We start from the raw sequence: 20,818 nt of genomic DNA, 5'->3' as shown, positions 1-20,818 counted from the left end.
TGAGTTATCTTGAGGCTCTTATTTTTCTAGAATACCTTTCTCGTCCTCACTAGTATGACTAGTTGGGCTGTAGTTTCAGTTCTTGCAGCTATCATCATAACCCTGAGTGCATTTAAGAACTCCTTGATTTGGCTGATCTGATTCAGAACAACCTGTACAACCTAATGAAGTAATATGATTATTATACTATGCAGGAATTTATTATTGCATTTTTATTTGTTATTACAAATTTAGTTACACCTATATATTTCGTACTACATTTTCAAAACTAAACATATTGAAAGTAATCTTATTTTTTATTATGTTTCGCCACAAAGTTAAAATGACAAAATTTAATTTAAAGATGAGACAATGTTTGAAAGACTGTTCACTTCTACAGAAAAATGCTGCCTTTTAGCAGCACTTTACGTACCTAAATTATTTACATTTCTATTCTTGTAAATCCTATTAAATATGTAAATTATATCTCCTCATCCGATTATGTACCGAGTACTTCTGACAAAATAGCTTAAAGTTCGAAACTCAAGAAGTCTCGGTAAAGTGATGTCTTCAACGAATAATTAGATATAGAGAGTATTAGGGTGCATGGTCTGTCGAGCAGATAAAAGCCAGTATACGTTTACTGGGTGATAAAACTGTAACGTGGGTCGAGCAATTACGCAACCACCGATTGCCGCACGATTGTTTATGATTTAGCGCGCCGGCGAGTGTAAAATTTATACCTTTTATACGGTACGTTGCACTAGGTTCGGTTATGCGCTGACGAGTACTAATTGGTCGGTGATATACGTGATTGTTAGTAAACGAGTGTTGCGTGTAGGTACTTTGAGTAAAACGCGATCTTACTCTATGTAAAACGTTGAAAGGACGGCTTAATTTAGTTTATAACCGAAACGTTTTACCTTTCGTGCATAACAAGTTGTCTTGTATCTAAAAATTAATCACCGTCATTTTACTACTAACAAGAATACGTTATACGGGAAAATTAGAACACCCCTGGAAAAACAATGTGAAAAAAAACGTAGCGCCACGAAGGTTACTGCGTCATTGAAAACAATCGAATCCGTTCGAGGTTCTTTTATTCGCTGAAGGCTAATTGCTGCGATGGCTTTTTCAACGGCAGCAAGAAAAAACTCCCAGTAGAAAAACAACGGACGAAAATATTTTGCCTTCCCGTAGGATAACTATTTTCGTTTAACCCCACGTTAATCATTTTCTGGTTAATTATTTTGTTTAAATCCACAACATTTTTTTATTCCTCGAGGCAGAAATCTCTACTTTTATTCCTCTAAAGTAAGAGACAAATTGTGGTACCTAAAAATATAAGATAAGAGAAAAGTTTCTGTGGTATAGTGATAATGAGGTGTCCACATGGACAATTGGTTTGAACCGGGGAACTGGTGAGCTGAACGTGCCCGGGAGCTTTCCCGTAGCTCCCTCTATTTAGGGCAAACTGGATTATGTAAGCGATAATACGCCGCATACTCTCCGTGTCTTCCCGAGACGGTTTCCCACTGGTAATTAAGGAAACGCAGTCGGGATTCCCGGGAAAATTATCATCAGCCGGTAGTTTTATTCTGTTCCCGGTAGTTGTTTGTTGGAGATAAGAAGGTACCCGCGCGTATGCTTGATGCTTAACGATCTTTTCCTCGTATTTTTCAGACGGAAATGTACGTTTCCGCTTTTATCGTCCCTCTGTGTTTGGAGGAAAAATAGGGTCGTTTGGGTTTCCCTATAAAATCACTGTAATTTACGAATAGGGCATTGTTACGGTTATTCGTTTTTGATATAAACTTTTGCACACGTGTAACAAGCCCAATTAAAAAAATTATTGTATTTTGTTTCAAAAATTTGAAATTACAATCGAAAAACACCATTTATATTCTCATATTTTTTATAAAAATCTGAAAAATTGCTTTCAACATCAAAGGGCACCTATATTTACCATTCCCTTTTGTTAATTCGAATTCCATTTTTTTATTGTGTTATTCACATTTTGTTGCGTGCTGGCGGTCTAAAATTAAAAGGGGTGGCGATAAATAGCATGTCCCATTGGTAGCGGATAAAACGTATTAATAAAATTCCGCGGGGTATTTGCCGTTACAATCCGGGCCTCTACTGTGCCGTTTTAATAATCGGGTTCCGGCTGAAAAACATGAAATGGCGTCGCGCACCGGCAGCGAGAATAAAATGGGAGTACCGAAATTGAATCACGCGCAGATCCGCCATAAAATTTCGTATTACACCCGGGCGCAATGATATTATTTCAAAGATAACCGGCTCGATGACATCGTATGAACACCGTAATGGGTTGATTATATGGGATACGTTCCACGTATTGTACAATGAACTTTTATTATTAGGGTTATTTTTAGAAATTAGAATTTCATCGTTTAAAACAGAAATTCGTAGAATAATTTGGCTAGGTTAGTCAAATGTTTCAAATTGAGTCCAAATAATGTTTCTAACAACTTTTAAAATGATTTGTAATGAGTTATTTCTTTTTTTTTTGTTAAACAACTTGATTTTGAATAACTTTTAGTTTCCATGTTAAAGAATTTGTTATTTTTTACTCATTGTAGTTTGTGGTTGAACATCTTACTAACAAGGGAAGTATCAGAACTGTCCGTCACCGATTTTATTGCAATTTGGTACAGCGATAGTATGGCCAAAAATAAGGTTTACGTATATTTTTATACGTGCTAATAAAGCCCCTGGGGCGAGTTATAATGATTGGAAATCGGGGCGACATATATATATTCGCTTATAGGCTGAAAACGAAAATAGCTATCGAAATGTGGTAAATGTAAACTGATATTCACTTTCAAAGAACTTTCCATTGATATATCACACATATATCTGAGGGCTTCAGGGGGTAAACTACCCCTTGTTTTTTGGAATATTTTAAAGACTACCGTGTCGATTTTGGCGATATTATGTATCCTTATAGTACGTTTAAAAATATTAATGACGTGTTTTTTCTTATTTGCCTCTGACCATCCCCTGCAAAGTTACGGGGTATGATAGATAACCCCTTTCCTTAAGAATCATGTGATAAACTGTTACACTTTTGAATAATATTTTGAAGAAAACCATTAATTAGATGTAAATTAAGATTTACGCAGTAAAATAAAGCTGGTGTTGACTACCCTAACCACCCCAAAAATAATTGTTTTTTTGCGAAAATTGTTTGTCGATTTTGGTGCAAGTTCCCACGATGATTTTTTTATATGTTAGGTAGTACTATTGTAAGAACCTACAAGGGTTAGAAGTTTGGGGTAGAAAATATATTTTCGCTAATAACTTTCATACTCCTACAGAAAAAGCTTTTTTATTCTTATTCTATTTAAATAACACAAAAGTTAGAATAATTATATAAATATTTATTAATAATAATGAGTTAAAAAGCAACTGAAAAAAAATGGTTAAGTATCACAAATTGTATTCTACATTGTTAGTTTAGTTTTTTTTTTAATTTATTTTTATTTAAAAGGGGTTTTAGGGGTTAAAATTTTAGGGGTTAAAACCGTGGAAAGCGTGGTCCAGTCGGTGTCATCGACAACACATAGCTACACAATTCAACCCATCATATCTGGAAATGGAAAGCTACTTTCTCCTCTTTTCATTGTTTTAAAAGAATCCTCTGGTACGTTTGGACCGAGGGTAATAAATATATTCGTTTTGGCATCAAAATCTGGTAAACTTTCTCTCTGCTCATATGAAAAATTGGCTACAAAATGTCTATTTCCCAAACACCGGACCCAAATCATTACTATTACTGGATTCTTCTGGTGGCCACTGTCCTGAAATTATTAGTGAAGTAACTCCATCGGATGTTAAGTTTAAATATTTGTCTATACCTGCAGGGACAACAGGTTAAATTCAACCCCTGGATATATTTGGTTTTAGAATATGGGAAAATTTCATTAAAAGATTTTCAAGTTATTCTCTACCACTACGATGTCAATTTGCATCAGCGAGATAATATTTTAAAATTGCAATCCTTAACGCATAACCAGTTGTCTTCCCCACGTTGAATGTTAATGTTTTTAAATACGCCTGGTTTGGATCTGGATATATAGAGGAGAGACCAGAACAGTTTGAAAATCTCGTGGAGGTTTGCTTTTCCAATGAAAAATCTACGTGCGATATCTGTGGAGATATAGCTGTTATAACTTATGCATGGTGTAAACAATCGTTGTGTTTAAAACATTTTTTCCGTGATTTTCATGGTTGCCAACAATATATTGAATAAAAAAAGTAAAAAAAAAGAAATTAAATTAATAATGTAGAATACAATTTGTGATTGTCAACCATTCTTTTGTCAGTTACTTTTTAACTCATTATTAATAAATATTTATATAGTTATCCTAACTTTTGTGTTATTTAAATAGAATAAGGATAAAAAACATTTTTCTGTAGGAGTATGAAAGTTAGTAGCGAAAATATATTTTCTACCCCAAACTTCTAACCCTTGTAAGTTCTTACAATAGTACTACCTAACGTATAAAAAAATCATCGTGGGAAATTGCACCAAAATCGACATGCAATTTTCGCAAAAAAAATATATTTTGAGGTGGCTTAATGTCTTATAGGGTTTATTTTACTGCGTAAATCTTAATTTACAACTAATTTATGGTTTTCTTCAAAATATTGTTCAAAAGTGTTACAGTTTAACACATTATTCTTAAGGAAAGGGGTTATCTATCATACCCCGTAATTTTGCAGGGGATGGTCAGAGGCAAATAAGAAAAAACACGTCATTAATATTTTTCAACGTACTATAAGGACACATAATATCGCCAAAATCGACAGGGTAGTTTTTAAAATATTCCAAAAACCTAGGAGTAGTTTAGCCCCTGAAGCCCTCAGATATATGTGTAATATATCAATGGAAAGCTCTTTGAAAATGAATATCAGTTTACATTTACCACATTTCGATAGCTATTTTCGTTCTCAGCCTATAAGCGAATATATATATTTCGCCCCGATTTACAACCCTTATAACTCACCCCAGGGGCTTTATTAGCACGTATAAAAAAATACGTAAACCTTATTTTTGGCCATACTATCGCTGTACCAAATTTCAACAAAATCGGTGAGGGACAGTTCTGATACTTCCCTTGTAAGACTAATGTTATGAACTTTTAGTTAAAGCGTTATAGCAAACAAATACCTGAAATTCCAATTTATAAATGAGGAACATCATTAATTGGTTTTCCTTAGTTAGAAAATGTATTGAACTTAGGTATTCAGAACAGTGACCGAAGATTGGTTTTTCGTCATCTAATAATCACTTCTTCTATATTTGCTAGGAATAATTTTTGAAGTAAACTCATCTTTTAAAATTATCATCACGTATGTCAGAGTGATTAGTCGTTCCTTCATTTGTTCGTTCGTTTTAAATCTTTATTAACCTTACAACATCTTGTCGCGAAACTGATGAGATTAGAAGAGGTTGAGTTTTGCATACAGCATGTTAATCGTTCTACACATTTCAATAAGGAAATAACAAAGGTGAACTTAGACCAAACATTTTACAATATTTTGCAATTTGACATCGTTTATGTGACTATCGTGAGCTCGTTCGCAACGAACGATTATTTTGACCCAATTGTGCACCATTCTTTCACACATATCTGCTGGAACGTTGGCAATTTCGAACGAACAACCTAACGTAACCCCATAAAAAGAAATCTAACGGCGTTAAATCGCAGGAGCGAAGAACTTCTCTTGAATAGATCAGTTGTTTAACCAGCCGTGTGTAGTTCCACCATCTTATTGGAACTGATGTCAAGGTCATCTAATTTTAACATAGCACATCTACGATAAAATATAGAGTCTCTTGAAGCACATATGAATGTATTGCTGTCAAAGAACTCATATTTTGCTTATTATGCCAAAAAACAAGCTTCATCACGGAAGATGATTTTTCGATGAAATTTTGGATTTTCTTTAAACTTGATTAGAACCCAATCCGAGCAGTTTCATCGCTACAAATGATCATGAGCCTTCAGTTGTTGAATTAATTTGATCTTGAAAGGGCGTAAGCCTAGATATTTAAGCAATGTTCATCACAATGTGGTTTATGAGATTCTCAATTCCTGCGAACAGCGTGGAATCGACTGATTCGACTCATTTTGAACTGAAGAAGGTATTTACGACAATGATATTATCGGTATTGCGACCGTTGTATTTTTTCATTAGCAAAGCAACATACAATATGAACACTTCGACTCGAATTTATCCACCATAGCATGGACAGCCTGCCTGACGGAACTAATCTTAAATTGGAGTAAGCTCGAAATTGCAATCCAACCCAACGTTGCGTATTCGTGAACTTCACCATGATAAAAATGTTAACTTTCACCGACGTTTCGACGTTGATAGATCATAAAAAACGTTCGGGATGCGATCCAATCAAAATACAAAATTGTTGTGTTACTGCAATTATCTTCAGTTCATCAGCAGAGGATATTTATTTGTAACTAACAAATCATATTTATTTTAAACTTAAACAAAATGTAAATATCAAATATCCTAAATCAGTATATTTCGAAGTTTTTGTTATCAATCTTTTTTTTTGTAGAAAAACCACTTTTACAAACATCGTAAATGTGATTTGCAATACTGAATACTTTTGAATGGCAATACTTTTTTGCACCATTGATAAATAAAGTTATTAAATAATCATTTGAGGACACTTATCGATATTAATATAATTAATTAAAAATAATTTAGAATAACAGGTAAAAAAAAAACAAAGAAAAAGTATAATAAATAAATTAACATTCTAACAATAAAAAGAGTCTCTTAATAAAACTATTGAAAACAAATAATTAGGAGATGCTACAAATTATTTTGAAATACATAGGATTTAATAGAAATGCTAGGATTAATAGATGACGTTCGAATTATTAATCAAAGAAAATACATACGAGCTATTAAATGATTTGTAATGGAATGTGCTAATCCAGTAACCACTGCTCTTGATCAAGACATAAAATTCTAAAAGGAAAGAGGTGAAATATAACAGGAAGAAAGAAATTCACTATACAAGTATTAATTGGCGCTTTAACTTATCTTGTGTAGTCTGCAAGACCTGATATTAGTTGTGCTGTAAGTAAACTAGGGCAATTTAGCAATGCATATAATCATAGTCACTTAGATTGCTGCTTAACATGTGTTGAGATATTTAAATGGAACGATCAATTATTCTACGACTGTTTTTAGTATTTGACTGTGTGTATGTACGGAAGTATATATGTATGTATGGTAACTCAAAAACGAAATTAATAAGGTACCTAAATTACCTACATTAGACAAATTAGGTAAATTAAGTACATACAACCTTTTTTTTACGTTTAATACTCTATCATCTATCGATAAACATTTTGCTAATGTTGTCAGTCTATATAAAAGTGCGAAAAATTCAATTTCTATTACATGATTCCATTACAAGATCTGTCTGAAACTTCTGTTGTATTTGTTCCTTCCGTACAATTTCCAATTCTAATAGCTTTTTTGTCGTAGTTACACTTGAAATTCTTTCTTTTTCCTAAGGTAATAACTGTAATTTAAATGAGTTTGTTTCGTAAATAACTTTAGGTACAGGAATAATATTAAGTCCGCTCGGAGTGTTATTTCGTTATAACAAAATTCTTCATCATTATTCCACTTCCTTGTTGATAATTATATCAACAAGCTACAAACAGCTAAATGATACTCTAACTATTCTTAACTTATGTAGTTAAGAACCTTACAAAAATATACTAAATACTACTCTAATTCGTAAGTAGTCATAAATTATACCAAGATGACGACGGTATTTCTGAAATTATGTCTACTGGACAAAGGGAGGGACTTAGTTATATTTAATGATCTAATTTGATCTGAATACCGCTTGAGAATATTCAGTGAATTTGTGTTATCCTCAAAAATGTCTTGGGTAGCCCTTAATTATTCCTTTTTTAATTATAATATATTAATTGATTAAAGAGGATTGGTTATTCTTTAATGATTATAAATCCAAATACATGAAATTCCTCTTGATTTTGTATTTATTTTATTGTTAAGTCATTTAACGTTTCGAACTATTTACATAGTTCATCATCAGAAATCACTATAAAAAAGAAATTTAAAAAGCAACGTCGACGAAATTATCTCCTTTATCGAAATCGTTAAAACAAATTGAACGTACAACGCATAGATTATTACAAAAAACAGAAACCAAAAAAGAAAAACAAAAAGGAAAACAAAAACAAAAAAGTACCTTTGTCGAGTATCCTTATTGATTAATTTATCAATTCTATCGGTAAATTGTGTATATTTCCATGATCTTACATTTTATAAGTTTTCCAAATTACAAAACATTTCAACGTGTTCGTATGGACTTAGCGACTATAAGAAGGAATATCGTGACGGAACCAGTTTTTCTTTAACAATGTGTTCTACGGAAATCAATACAATTCAATTCAAATTAAAAATTTAAAATTTACCAATATCTAAAATTACAATTAATTAGTAACTAATCATATATCTAATTTGTTTATTATGCCTGCATAATAACTTCCTATATTTCCTGAATCTGATTTAAAATTAACTGACCTGTTAATGTTTTTGGTGATATAGATGGCTTCAATATTCTTTCTGTTGAATGTATCTCCTTCAGTGGTCAACACTTTAGGCGTATCAAAGTTAAAATTATGACGATTCTTGATTGCATGTTGGCAAAGGGCTGTTTTATTAATAATTTTGTGTTGATTAGTATCGTATTTATGCTGTTTTATACGATTATGTGATTGTTGTTTACTTTCACCTATATACACCTTATTACAGTTATTACATTCTAAATGGTATATGGTATTAATTCTGTCCGTCTTATCTATTTTGTCTTTCATATTACTCAAAATATTGGTTAATTTATTATTGTTATATTGTGCTAATTTGATTTCTTGAAATTCATATTTCTTAAAAATAGCTTTAATTTTATTGGTTATTGTCGGGATATATTTGATTTTATAGAATTTACTTATTTTATCTCTATCTGCAACACTCCGTACGTCTAATTCATTCGAATCATTCTGATATAAAGTTTCCGTATGTGGTAAGTAATCTGTGATCCTTGTTTGAGTTTGGGTTACACCCTTATTCCTGTTGTCAATATTTGCATTATTATGTTTGCTTGGTCTCATTTTTGTAATAATCTGATCTCCATTAAAGTTTGATCTTTGTTCAACACTAGCAATATTGCTCTGTTGTGTGTTTATAGGTATTGATTGTTTGACTTTATTATAATTATTGTACCAAATATTATTAATTAATGTTCTTGGGTATGCATTTTCTAAAAGGATATTATATATTTTGGTCTTTATTTCTTTCATGTATATATCATCTGTTAAAATAATAGCTCGACGGATTAAATTATTAATAGTATTTATTATCTGAGTTCTTGGATGATTACTTAAATAATGAAGAGTTCTATTGCTACTGATGTCTTTCTTATACCAAGATGTGTATATCTTATTGTGTTCTTTATTTATTGTAATATTCATATCCAAATATGCTATTTGTTCATTGTGTAACGTTTCGACTGTAAATTGTAAGCGTGGGTTATTCATTAAATTTGACCAAAAGTTGTTTATATTGGTTTTTAGGTAGAATGATTAGCAAATCATCTATGTATTTTGTAATTAAGAAAGGTTTAATGAAAGTGTCATTTAATTGTGTGTCAAGTAACGAGTTCATCACTATGCCACTCAGATTTACGCTTAAGTTGGAGCCCATAGGAAGTCCATATATTTGTTTATAAAAAGTGTTATTAAATTTAAAATAGCTGTTATGTGTACAAAGCTTTATTCCATCTAAAAATATTTTTTTGTCTTTTATGCAAGTAAAGTTTTCAATTTTATTCCAATTTTCATCTATGATTTTAAGCATGAGTTTTAACGGAATATTCGTAAAAAGGGACTTCACATCAAAGCTTACTATGTCAATATCTTCATAGTTTTCAATCTCCAATTCATCAAGACGCTTCTTAAGCATAAAGGTATTTTTAACGTCGTAATGATTTTCATCATTTAAATTATTCAGAGATTTATTTAAAAATATAGACAACGCATTGGTAGGTCCATTTATATTATTAATGATTGGACGTAAAGGGTTATTATCTTTATGCGCTTTTAATAATCCATGTATCCTAGGTGTCACATAATGGTTTGGTGATAATCTAAGCTTTTGTTGCTTTGTTATAAATCCTTTCTTTTCTAATATTTTCAGGTAATCATTAATGCGATTAACTAGATTAGGACCTGGATCCAATCTAGATGTTTTATAAGTATCTATATCGTTAAGTAACTCTTTCATTTTATCGTTATATTCTGATTTATACAAAAAGGCTATTTGTTTTGTTTTATCAGTCTTTATAATAACTATGTCCTTATGTTGTGTTAAAAATCTTTTCAAGAAATTCATATCTTTTATCACTGTATTATGAAATATTGAAAATGTTCTATTATTATTTAACGTCAATGATTGTTTATTTTTCATATTCTTGTTATTTCTATCTAGATAATTGGAAATTTCATTAATTATATTGCTTCTTGTTATATTAATGTGATTCTCTGAAGTCTTCAAGTTAATAAAAACTTTTTCTATGTCTATTATCATAGATAAAATGTCTTTGTGTAGAGATTTTTTATTGTTATGTGTTGTAAAGCAAAATTTTTCACCCAAAGATAAGAGATTTAGTATATTTATGGGTATTTGTAATTTTGTAAGATTCAGTATTCTACCTTTCTTGTGTAAATCGTTATAATTATTTTGTAACCAATCATCAGTATGTAAATTTATGTTAAAATTATTATGTGCATTTTCTAGGAACAAACGTAATTTCAATCGATTTCTATTTTTCAATCGATTTGAGTTATGTAACTCGTCTCTTCTTATTTTATGTGTGAACTTAATGTATCTTTGATTAGCCTTATTCAAGATGATCCTTCTGAAATTGACCTTAAATTTGTCTCCTTCATTAATGGGATTTCTAGTTATAACAAAATCAATATATCTAAAAATCTTGTTAATTAACCAGTAAGTTTGATTTATTTCATCTTTCAAAATGTTAAGGGCTATGTGTTTAGATTGCATTTTTTGTTTGTAATGTATTAGATAATCTTTATAAAAAAGGTTATCTATATTTTTCAAGTTTTTAAGAATATGATATGGTATTAAATTCATTTTAAGGGAATTTTTCAAATAAAACAATTTACAATAAGCTTTTATGGCTTTTTCGAATGTGGGTTTAAGAAGGCGCTCAACAAAGGTACTTACATTAAAACAATCAATTATTTTCTTAAAATTATCGCCGACATTGACATCTCCATCTTCTCGTTTGCAATTTCTTCTAAATTCATGGATATTTATGTATTCCATATTAATTATGTAATTATAATATATTAATTGATTAAAGAGGATTGGTTATTCTTTAATGATTATAAATCCAAATACATGAAATTCCTCTTGATTTTGTATTTATTTTATTGTTAAGTCATTTAACGTTTCGAACTATTTACATAGTTCATCATCAGAAATCACCATAAAAAAGAAATTTAAAAAGCAACGTCGACGAAATTATCTCCTTTATGGAAATCGTTAAAACAAATTGAACGTACAACGCATAGATTATTACAAAAAACAGAAACCAAAAAAGAAAAACAAAAAGGAAAACGAAAACAAAAAAGTACCTTTGTCGAGTATCCTTATTGATTAATTTATCAATTCTATCGGTAAATTGTGTATATTTCCATGATCTTACATTTTATAAGTTTTCCAAATTACAAAAAATTGAATTGTATTGATTTCCGTAGAACACATTGTTAAAGAAAAACTGGTTCCGTCACGATATTCCTTCTTATAGTCGCTAAGTCCATACGAACACGTTGAAATGTTTTGTAATTTGGAAAACTTATAAAATGTAAGATCATGGAAATATACACAATTTACCGATAGAATTGATAAATTAATCAATAAGGATACTCGACAAAGGTACTTTTTTGTTTTTGTTTTCCTTTTTGTTTTTCTTTTTTGGTTTCTGTTTTTTGTAATAATCTATGCGTTGTACGTTCAATTTGTTTTAACGATTTCCATAAAGGAGATAATTTCGTCGACGTTGCTTTTTAAATTTCTTTTTTATAGTGATTTCTGATGATGAACTATGTAAATAGTTCGAAACGTTAAATGACTTAACAATAAAATAAATACAAAATCAAGAGGAATTTCATGTATTTGGATTTATAATCATATTCCTTTTTTCTTTTGTGGATGATATGTAGATGATAACATTTCACGAATATCATTCAATATTAAAGAATTACAGAATTCTGCAGAGATTAAAGGTGGTCCATTGTCAGATACGATCCCGTCCGGAAAAGCAAATTGACGAAGTATTTTTCTCAAATTCATAACTAATGATTCTGCATTGAATGTATTAATTTGTACCAAAGGTGATTCTAGAATTGGATCTATTTGAGTTTCTATTTTAATTTGTGATCCAGTGTTGAAAACACTTATAAATAGAATAAGTAATGATGTATTAGTTATTCTATTGCTACCTAGTTCTCTATTCCAGTACTCAATATGTAGCATTTTTGACAACTAGCATTTACAAAATAATTAAAAATATTGATGTTGTACAAAATAAGAAACAATGGACTTGGTGAAACAAGGATCGTTACTGACCGCAAAATAAATAAAGGCTTAAATACGCGAGTTCATTGGCAATAGAACGAAAACCAGATGAGTCCCTATGGATTTACCTCTATCCGAGAAACTTAAATAAGGAAACCGTTAGAGTGAGATACCTATTACCAACATTCGAAAGGATTAAATTCTATTGGCTGATGTTTCCGTATTTCTAATCAATTATAAAAATAAGCTTTTCGATCGAATGTATTACCCATAAAGAGTGAATGTTGTTCACTCTTATCACTGAAAAATGAAATAGTCATTCAACGATATCCAATTCAACCTAAATCAGTGTTCTTCAACCTAAGTTTCAAGGAAGCCTAGGATTTCACAAAGGAGATTTGGGATACCTTTGCAAATAAAAATGAAATTATATATCGTAATAACTCTTTTGTATATGCGTGCTGTTGTGTGTTACTTGCGCATAAGCATATTCAATTGTAACGAGAAATTATTTACAATTTGGCAACGTTCCCGATTACATTTGATCACAACAACGCGGAATCTACACCAGTACGACAAGTAAATACGTATCAGAAACTAATCTAAAACGTCTTCTTATGTAAGTTCAATAAGTAATTCTAATTCTAAATGAATAGCCTTTGTAGAAAGGCAAACACACAAACATATTACGTTACAGGTTATGTATGTTTGTTTGCTTTATTTCTTAGCTTTCCATGTTTCATCAAGATCTATAAGACAATATTATAGAATATTTATAAGAAATCACTAGATTTGAATTTTTCAAGCGACCTTGGAGGTAGTCGCAAAAGTTCGGTTTTATCCAAAATGAGAGGTAATGATATCAATGAACTGGTTTTAGCGATAATACTTTTCTTGAGATCATTAATTTTTGTTGAAGAGTCTAAGGATTATGATTAATTTTGTTACACTCATTTTCAGTTTTTTAGGAGTAACTCTATCATACTACTTCACATCGACAAACACTTCATTTTAAAACGTATACTATTACTATTCGTAACTTAGTAGTCCATTTAGAATAGTTGCCAAAGATATCTCATATACCTGTTGCAAATAAACTTAGTTATATTTTTAGGTATATTTATTGCTGTATTGAACTCAACATCAAATATTATCCAAGATAGACCATTTCACTATAAGTTATTGTTATTCATTTTATTTGCACTATTTCCTCAAGATATAACATCAGCAGGATTATCTTTAGATCCTGCTTACTTCCAAGAATTGATATGAATATTGTTATCTATTTTGCTGGCACGATTTACAACGAAAGATTTTAATGTATTAGGTGTGTAATGTAATAAAGACAATACAATACTAGAATCTGAAGAATTTCATATTTTGCCTGCCTTAATATTTCTTCTTCTTCTTATTCTTGTGGTTACTACAATGACTAAGAGACGCTGATCGACGTTTCTTTGACTACCAAGCTGACCCAACCTTGTGCAATTAGGTCTCTTCTTCGAGAATAGTCTTTAATGTGTATATGTGATCTATTACATCTGACTTCTGAAGTCGGCTTGATTTTCACTCAGGACCTATTTTTGATTTCAGATTTTAATCTATCTATTATTCAGTTAATATTTTACTTGCCACGTTAGTTGTAGTAATGGCATTAACCCTCCAGTTGTTACAAATTGTTAGATTTCCTTTTTTTTTGGCTTTTTTTCATTATCCTATTCGATTTTTCTTTGTGTATTGATTCTGTGTACCATATATTTTTTAAGAGAGCATAAAAGATATCTATCGTGATGTCCTCATTTTTTAGCGCTTTGAGGGAGTTTTTTTTTTTCTTTAGTGGGTTCTTGTCCAGTAACAGGCAGTATATCCTGTTGGCCAATACTTGGGTGTCCAACACCTTCTCTCTCCTCGGTATGTTTTATTTCGTATCTTTAAAACATTGTTCCCATCTATTTTTATTTCTTAATTAGTTTATATGTTTTTCCATGATTTCCTTTGAGTTTTATATTTATCTGTTGCTTTTTTTACTTCCTCTATCATATTTTCTCTATATTTTATTGTCTCTCCTAGCTTTTCTTTTAATTTTTTTTAGTAGTCAGTTATATCCGACTTTCTCTCTGCCATTTATTATGGAATTCCTGTAGGCTTCCCATATATCTTCTATGCCTTTATTCTTAAAGAATTTAATACTTCCTGTCTTCCCCATTACCTTATTTGGGAACCTTTGTACCATTCGAGGGTTTTGCCTTAGGAATCCATTTTTATGTATTATCGTATGATCTATTTGGTTCTTTATCCCACCTCTCGGTGTTGTCCAGGTCATCTGGAGAATTAGTTTGTGCCTAAATAATGTTCCTCCGATCATTAACCCATTCACAAAGATTTTATCTGTCATATCTGGTGCCTGCTTCTTGTTTTCCCAGTACGTGTTCTATTCTTTCGTTGTTGTCCCCCCATCAAGACCCTTTCTTTTATAATTGCACCTTACTTAATGCTGTAAGTTGTCGGTTATGGAACTCTTGCTTGATTTCTGTCTCTAGTTTATTTGTTGGAGCATATACATTTGTTATTAAAATATTGCAATATTTATTTTGGAAGCATATCTCTACTCGTCATAATGGCTCTTCTATCTATTTGCATTTTCACTCTGTTGACTATAAAACTGAGTAATCGATATTTAGCGTAGTCTCTTCTGACCTATTTCATCTTGTTTCCCTTATCCTGACTATACTAACTTTATATCTTTCGCATTCTTGTGACATTTGGTTAGTTTTACATATTTGGTACATGGTTTTGATATTCTGACAGGCTATGTAAAGGAGATTTCGTATATCTTCGCGTTTATGTATCATATATCCGGGAATTTTCCCATCCACATCCCATTTTATTTGTTTATCCCTATCCATTGAGTGAGTTTCTAGTCGTCTTTGTTCGAATGTTCTTCTTTCCCTTGGTTTATCCGCAAGAGAACATCGTCTATAGTGAGATTTTGGTAAGCTCTCTTCAATTTCTTTCCTTTCACTCGTTATTTTGGCTATATTTCTCATTTCTGTTTGTATTCTTTCTTCTTCTTTTAGTAGAAAGCTTTCGATTCAAATTTGGTTCCCCTTTAACTTATTCTTCTAAAAATTGATATCTTTTGAAAAATTGAAGCAAACATCATGCGAATTTGCAGGATGCACTCAACGAATATTTTGTAACACAATCGAACATTGACCTCAAATCTCAACTCTGAAATGAATTGAACAACTTATTGATATGGCAATTGGAACCTACTAATCATTATTAACTCTGCTACTTCGTTAGTTTTGGCCTGAGCTCAGATAAGAATACTCAAAAGTTGCTAATTGTACTGTAAGAAAATTGTTACCATCTATATTCACAGTACAGTAGTCGGTTGCTATACACAAATGAACTATACGGAATAAATATTGTAACTAACTGACAATTTATGAGTTTAAATTTTGTGTAATGATATTAATTGTGATTAAGATAATGAAGATTAATCGGTATATTGTATTTGTGTTTTCCCTTGTTTATCTGTAGATTATTTTATCTACAACATAACACAATAATTTCTAATTAATTATTTTAGTGAGATAAATCATACATATTTATTTAAAAAAATCCTCTCTAATGATTAAATTTATATTCATATAAACCAAAATTTATAGCGACCATTTATACTAAACAAACCATAATTTATGTTTTATAGCCCCCTTTATCAAATTATTCACCAATTTGTCCGCAATTAAACTCAGGCGAAATCAATCTAATTTTTTTATGACTCGAACTCTAAATGTGATTTGGCGTCATTAACAGAAGGGGAAAAATGATTTTCGGAAGTTTTGAATGCTCTCGATCGCACGTGCCTGATTAAGCAGGTGGGACCGGAAAATATTCGACTTTAAAACCATTATCCCCTCGATCGAAGTATGATTTAGCGCGAGCTAAAGCCAACTCCATCAGTCATCGTGCGAAAGCCCTCTCTCGCCGTGGATCGCTAATCTGGATGCATTATTCACGTGTAAGCTCAATACCGGTGACGTTTATGCGGTGTTATTTTAGCTATTAATTGACAGCGCGATACCGCATGTTAAGCATAGATTTTTTATACGGTTTTTGTACTACGGATACCAAGCTCGGATACTACACTTCATAACGTGATTTATTACCTATAATATTATACGGATAGGTATATGCACGGTATTCAAAAGAACCAATAAATTTTAATGAAATGATTAAACTAATTTCAATGTAGATTATATTCAATTTGACTTGTAATAAAATACGTTAATAATAAAATGGAGATAAATTGAATTAGTTATCTAATTAATGAAACGTATACCATTAATTCTCAAGAGGTTTTTGGAATTTGTTATTTTCAAAAATCGAAACACCCCTTAATTACCAACCCGTCAGATACATTTAATTCACTATTTATTCAACTGGCATCAAAATATGAACATGTTACTGGACTGCTTTTGCAATATGCAGTAATTTATATAATAATATTTGTTTAATGTAAATGCTACCTCATAAATGTTATTTTATGTTTTATTATAAGTCAAACAAATTATAATTATATATAATTGCTATCCACCCACACGATCATTGTGTATAAAATGAATTTCATAAAAGAACGTCCCTATAATTAAGGAAATCACAATTTGTATATAGGTACATATTTATACCATCAAGTTCTATCTAGATTTAACTTTCAACAGCATTAGTAACTCTCAATTTACACGTTAATTAACATTTCTCCATAACTTCGTTACCGGCATAATCCTCACTACCCGTACTTGAAACACAAATTCTACCTTCACTTATCGGCGAAACTTGAGAAGCAGTTGGGAACCTAAAATAAACTCGAGCAGCAGAACTGCTAAAGTAGGAAGGGAGAGCGCATTTTAACGCATTTTTAATTTTAAAATTTTATTTAAAATTTTAACTATCGGCAAGCACTAAGTCATATTAAAATTTCAAAAGATCACCCCTAATCTCAAACCTGCAGACAATAGTGCTGGACCCCATGCCGAAACTTCCTTTGCCCAAGATAAATAAAGATAATATTAACGGTTAAATAAATTACGCTCGCAGCGACGCCCCAGAACGGTATGCAAATTTATCCAGACGAAACTACTAGACTGGATTTAACTGCGGCATGTAATTAAACCGACGCTAATTGCACCCTGGGCTGTTAGATATTCAATCTGGAAGACGGCTTTCGGCCTTTACACGTTAAAGACCAACCCATTTATTCTATTGAAATATGAGAACAATAGATGTGTGATTATCCAAAATGATTCGACGTTTCAAAAAAACCTACAATTAACACTAAAAATATTAAATCAAAATTATTAAAACAATGTTTTAATCAATGTTTACCTTTAGGGGTTAGATAATTAACTAAAACGTTAACACCATTGGAACTTAATAATCCCAAGTACATTTAAGTATCTGCAAGTACAATTTACAAGCAACTTATAAAACCATTATCCTAATTGCTACAATCTTATCGTCTAGGCAAGTCATTAATCAACGCCACATCGTGCCCAGATTCAACCGACCGCACTTCATGTTTACGGCGGCCGTAACACCTAAATCTAACATCGGGTCTTCCTTATTACAATCGCGATCGAAACAACCGCGTCCCTCCTGAAATTCGGGTCCAAAACTGTTGATTAATGAGCCAGATACTGGCACATCACCGGAGAACGAGACCCACGTGGAAAGAAACCTGGCTCAAACCTAGCTTCTCTAGAACCCGGAGCCCAGTCATCCTGCACCTAATTAGATTGGCCATCCTCCCGGGTTAAAGACGCAGTTTGGAAGCAGCCCCATTACCGGGAATCCGGCAAATTGATTAGCTATCTCGGCGAACAGGGTGTCTGCATCCCCGGAAAGAAGGTGGTGGCAATGGTGATGGCGTAGTCGGGGATAAACTCGGCAGAATCACGTTCTTCGACGTCCGGTTCGTATTTTTTCTGTCGACTGGACCCCGGAAAAAATACCCTCGTAAGGTAGGCCTGATGGTTTTTCCAAACGTGACTAAATCTTTCCCAGACCTTTCCCTTTCCTTTTTTCGGAGAGATATATACAGTATATTGACAATATCTACTGAAGTTGTCAAGATATGTCTTTCCTTGATTTTTCAAATCCAAAAAACGTGTAGAGTGTAAATCTCTTTCACACGAAATATATCGATTTTAATATCATTTCTTTATACATTTAATCGGTTTTGGAAAAATAAATAAACCAAACTAATTTAAATTTTAATAGGTATTTAGTGCATTTCATTTACGGTGGTGTACGATATATGATTATAATATTATTTATATGTGTTTATAAACAAACTGAATAGGGTGTAAATTATTTTGCCATAGAATTATTATTATATAATATGTGCATATAGTAACAGCTGTGCGAAAAGAATATGATGCGGTATCGGCATTATATGCAAAATTTATGAAATATAAACGATCACTAAAATTGGAAAGCTTGCTTTATTACAACGCAATTTATTTGATGATAATGTAGCCGTTATTACAGTTCGTTTACGAAAACCTCGTTTATTAACCACAAATGGTAAACCTTTTGCTGATGGCAATTTTGACATTTAAATCGAACAATGAATCTGTGAACTTAAAATCTATTAACACACAGATGTGTGTATTTATTATGCTTTTAGAAGAATTAAGGTAATATGTACAGTCCATATATAAATCGTCATGGACGTATAAGTAGCAAATTTGATCATGTTCCTGAAACGTGTTGAGGTGTCCACATTGAGGTATCTGAAGTCACATATGAGATACTCGGGTTGATAGGAAATTGCACAACGACTGTATGCCACTGGTGAAGAGATTGATATGAGCGGACTTCTTTGTCGAAATCGGAGCCCTTTACTTGTACTCGTTTACTTCGCTCAGTTTAGTTTAGGATTATAGAGAAATTGATCACTCATCTTCTTATCGTTGTGGGAGTTCAACAAATGCTCATGAGTTCTGTTTTCCGGTTAGAAGACCATCAGGAACTGATATCGTATGATCAGAAACGCGAGATTTTCTTTTGACCAATATTGTTATCTTTGTCATCTCCAATATATGATAAATCCTTCATCATTATGAGAAAGAAAAAAAAATTTGAAAGGACATAAATGGCATTACACTAAAATACTACTGATGATAACGATTTGACTAATGTTAATTTAGTAGAGTTCTAAATCATGTCCTCGCAATCCAGCAGTATAGGAATATATTGTTTTATCATTACCATGTTCACTGTGCCTTCTTAATTTGAATCCACCTTTTGCAAAACTGGAGAGAATACCAATTAATTTAAAATTAGATGTCAAGAAAAGAACAGAATACATAATCAATCGATAAATAATGTAACCCAGAATGTGAGGTATTTGATTGTTGTACACGATAAGCTTCCGTTAACGCTTTTCGTTCTATAATCTGCTAATTTACCAAAGTAAATTATCACGTGAAACAGATTTGTATGCTTTAATCATTTAACATTATAAACTAACTGTAGCAGTAATATTAATGCAATATAGTGTATCATTGAGTCGATGTCCTTAAATTTAAAGGCAATGTTAAGCTTAGCGAGATCCAAATTAAATTTAAAATTTAAATCGGATCTAGTTAACGCTTCGGTCCTTCGTAGAAATCCGGTCCCATATTTGCATGCACTGGAAAGCCAACTACTCCGTAAATATAAGCCAACATAGTATAAATATCCTGCTAAATCTAATGCGAAGTTAATAGTTTTTTAAGTTTATATATGTTTGTTATTTTAATTAAAACCTGTAACGAAATGAAAAAGATTTATTATAAGTCTCATTAATTAACTCCGTATTCTCAAAACCATTTCCCGTGTCATTCGCAGTGAATGTGTACCTGACATAAATATAAACTAGATATTTACATTTAAAATTGTAATTAATACCGTTACTTAATTATCAAACCTGTTTCCCACGCGTAACCTAGATTTTAACCAATTCCACTTGTTTTCTATTCTTTTATCGATTTTTGCTTTCTCACTTCGTTTTTTATATGAAAACAAAAACATAAAAAATAGAATTAATGAGGAGTCCACCCAAAAAGTACTTGGAAGACAACGC

General features: G+C 31.5%; 1 protein-coding gene and 2 long non-coding RNA genes across 6 annotated transcripts in view; 2 read left to right on the top strand and 1 right to left on the bottom strand.

Moving 5' to 3' along the window:
* LOC111420512 (sticks and stones) overlaps positions 1-20,818 on the top strand; it is a 368,860-nt gene that overhangs the window by 143,150 nt on the left and 204,892 nt on the right. The window lies entirely within an intron of this gene.
* On the bottom strand, positions 8,049-8,788 carry LOC139429571 (uncharacterized). The gene is made up of 3 exons (XR_011640133.1): positions 8,608-8,788; positions 8,273-8,450; positions 8,049-8,122 (listed from the first exon to the last, which is right to left on the bottom strand). It is a non-coding gene; the product is annotated as an uncharacterized lncRNA (long non-coding RNA).
* LOC139429557 (uncharacterized) lies at positions 11,859-12,266 on the top strand. The gene is made up of 2 exons (XR_011640117.1): positions 11,859-12,042; positions 12,193-12,266. It is a non-coding gene; the product is annotated as an uncharacterized lncRNA (long non-coding RNA).

The sequence above is a fragment of the Onthophagus taurus genome, chromosome 1 (genome assembly GCF_036711975.1).
Source record: "Onthophagus taurus isolate NC chromosome 1, IU_Otau_3.0, whole genome shotgun sequence".
Lineage (NCBI taxonomy): Eukaryota > Metazoa > Arthropoda > Insecta > Coleoptera > Scarabaeidae > Onthophagus > Onthophagus taurus.
This window is presented reverse-complemented; position numbering and strand designations above follow the sequence as displayed.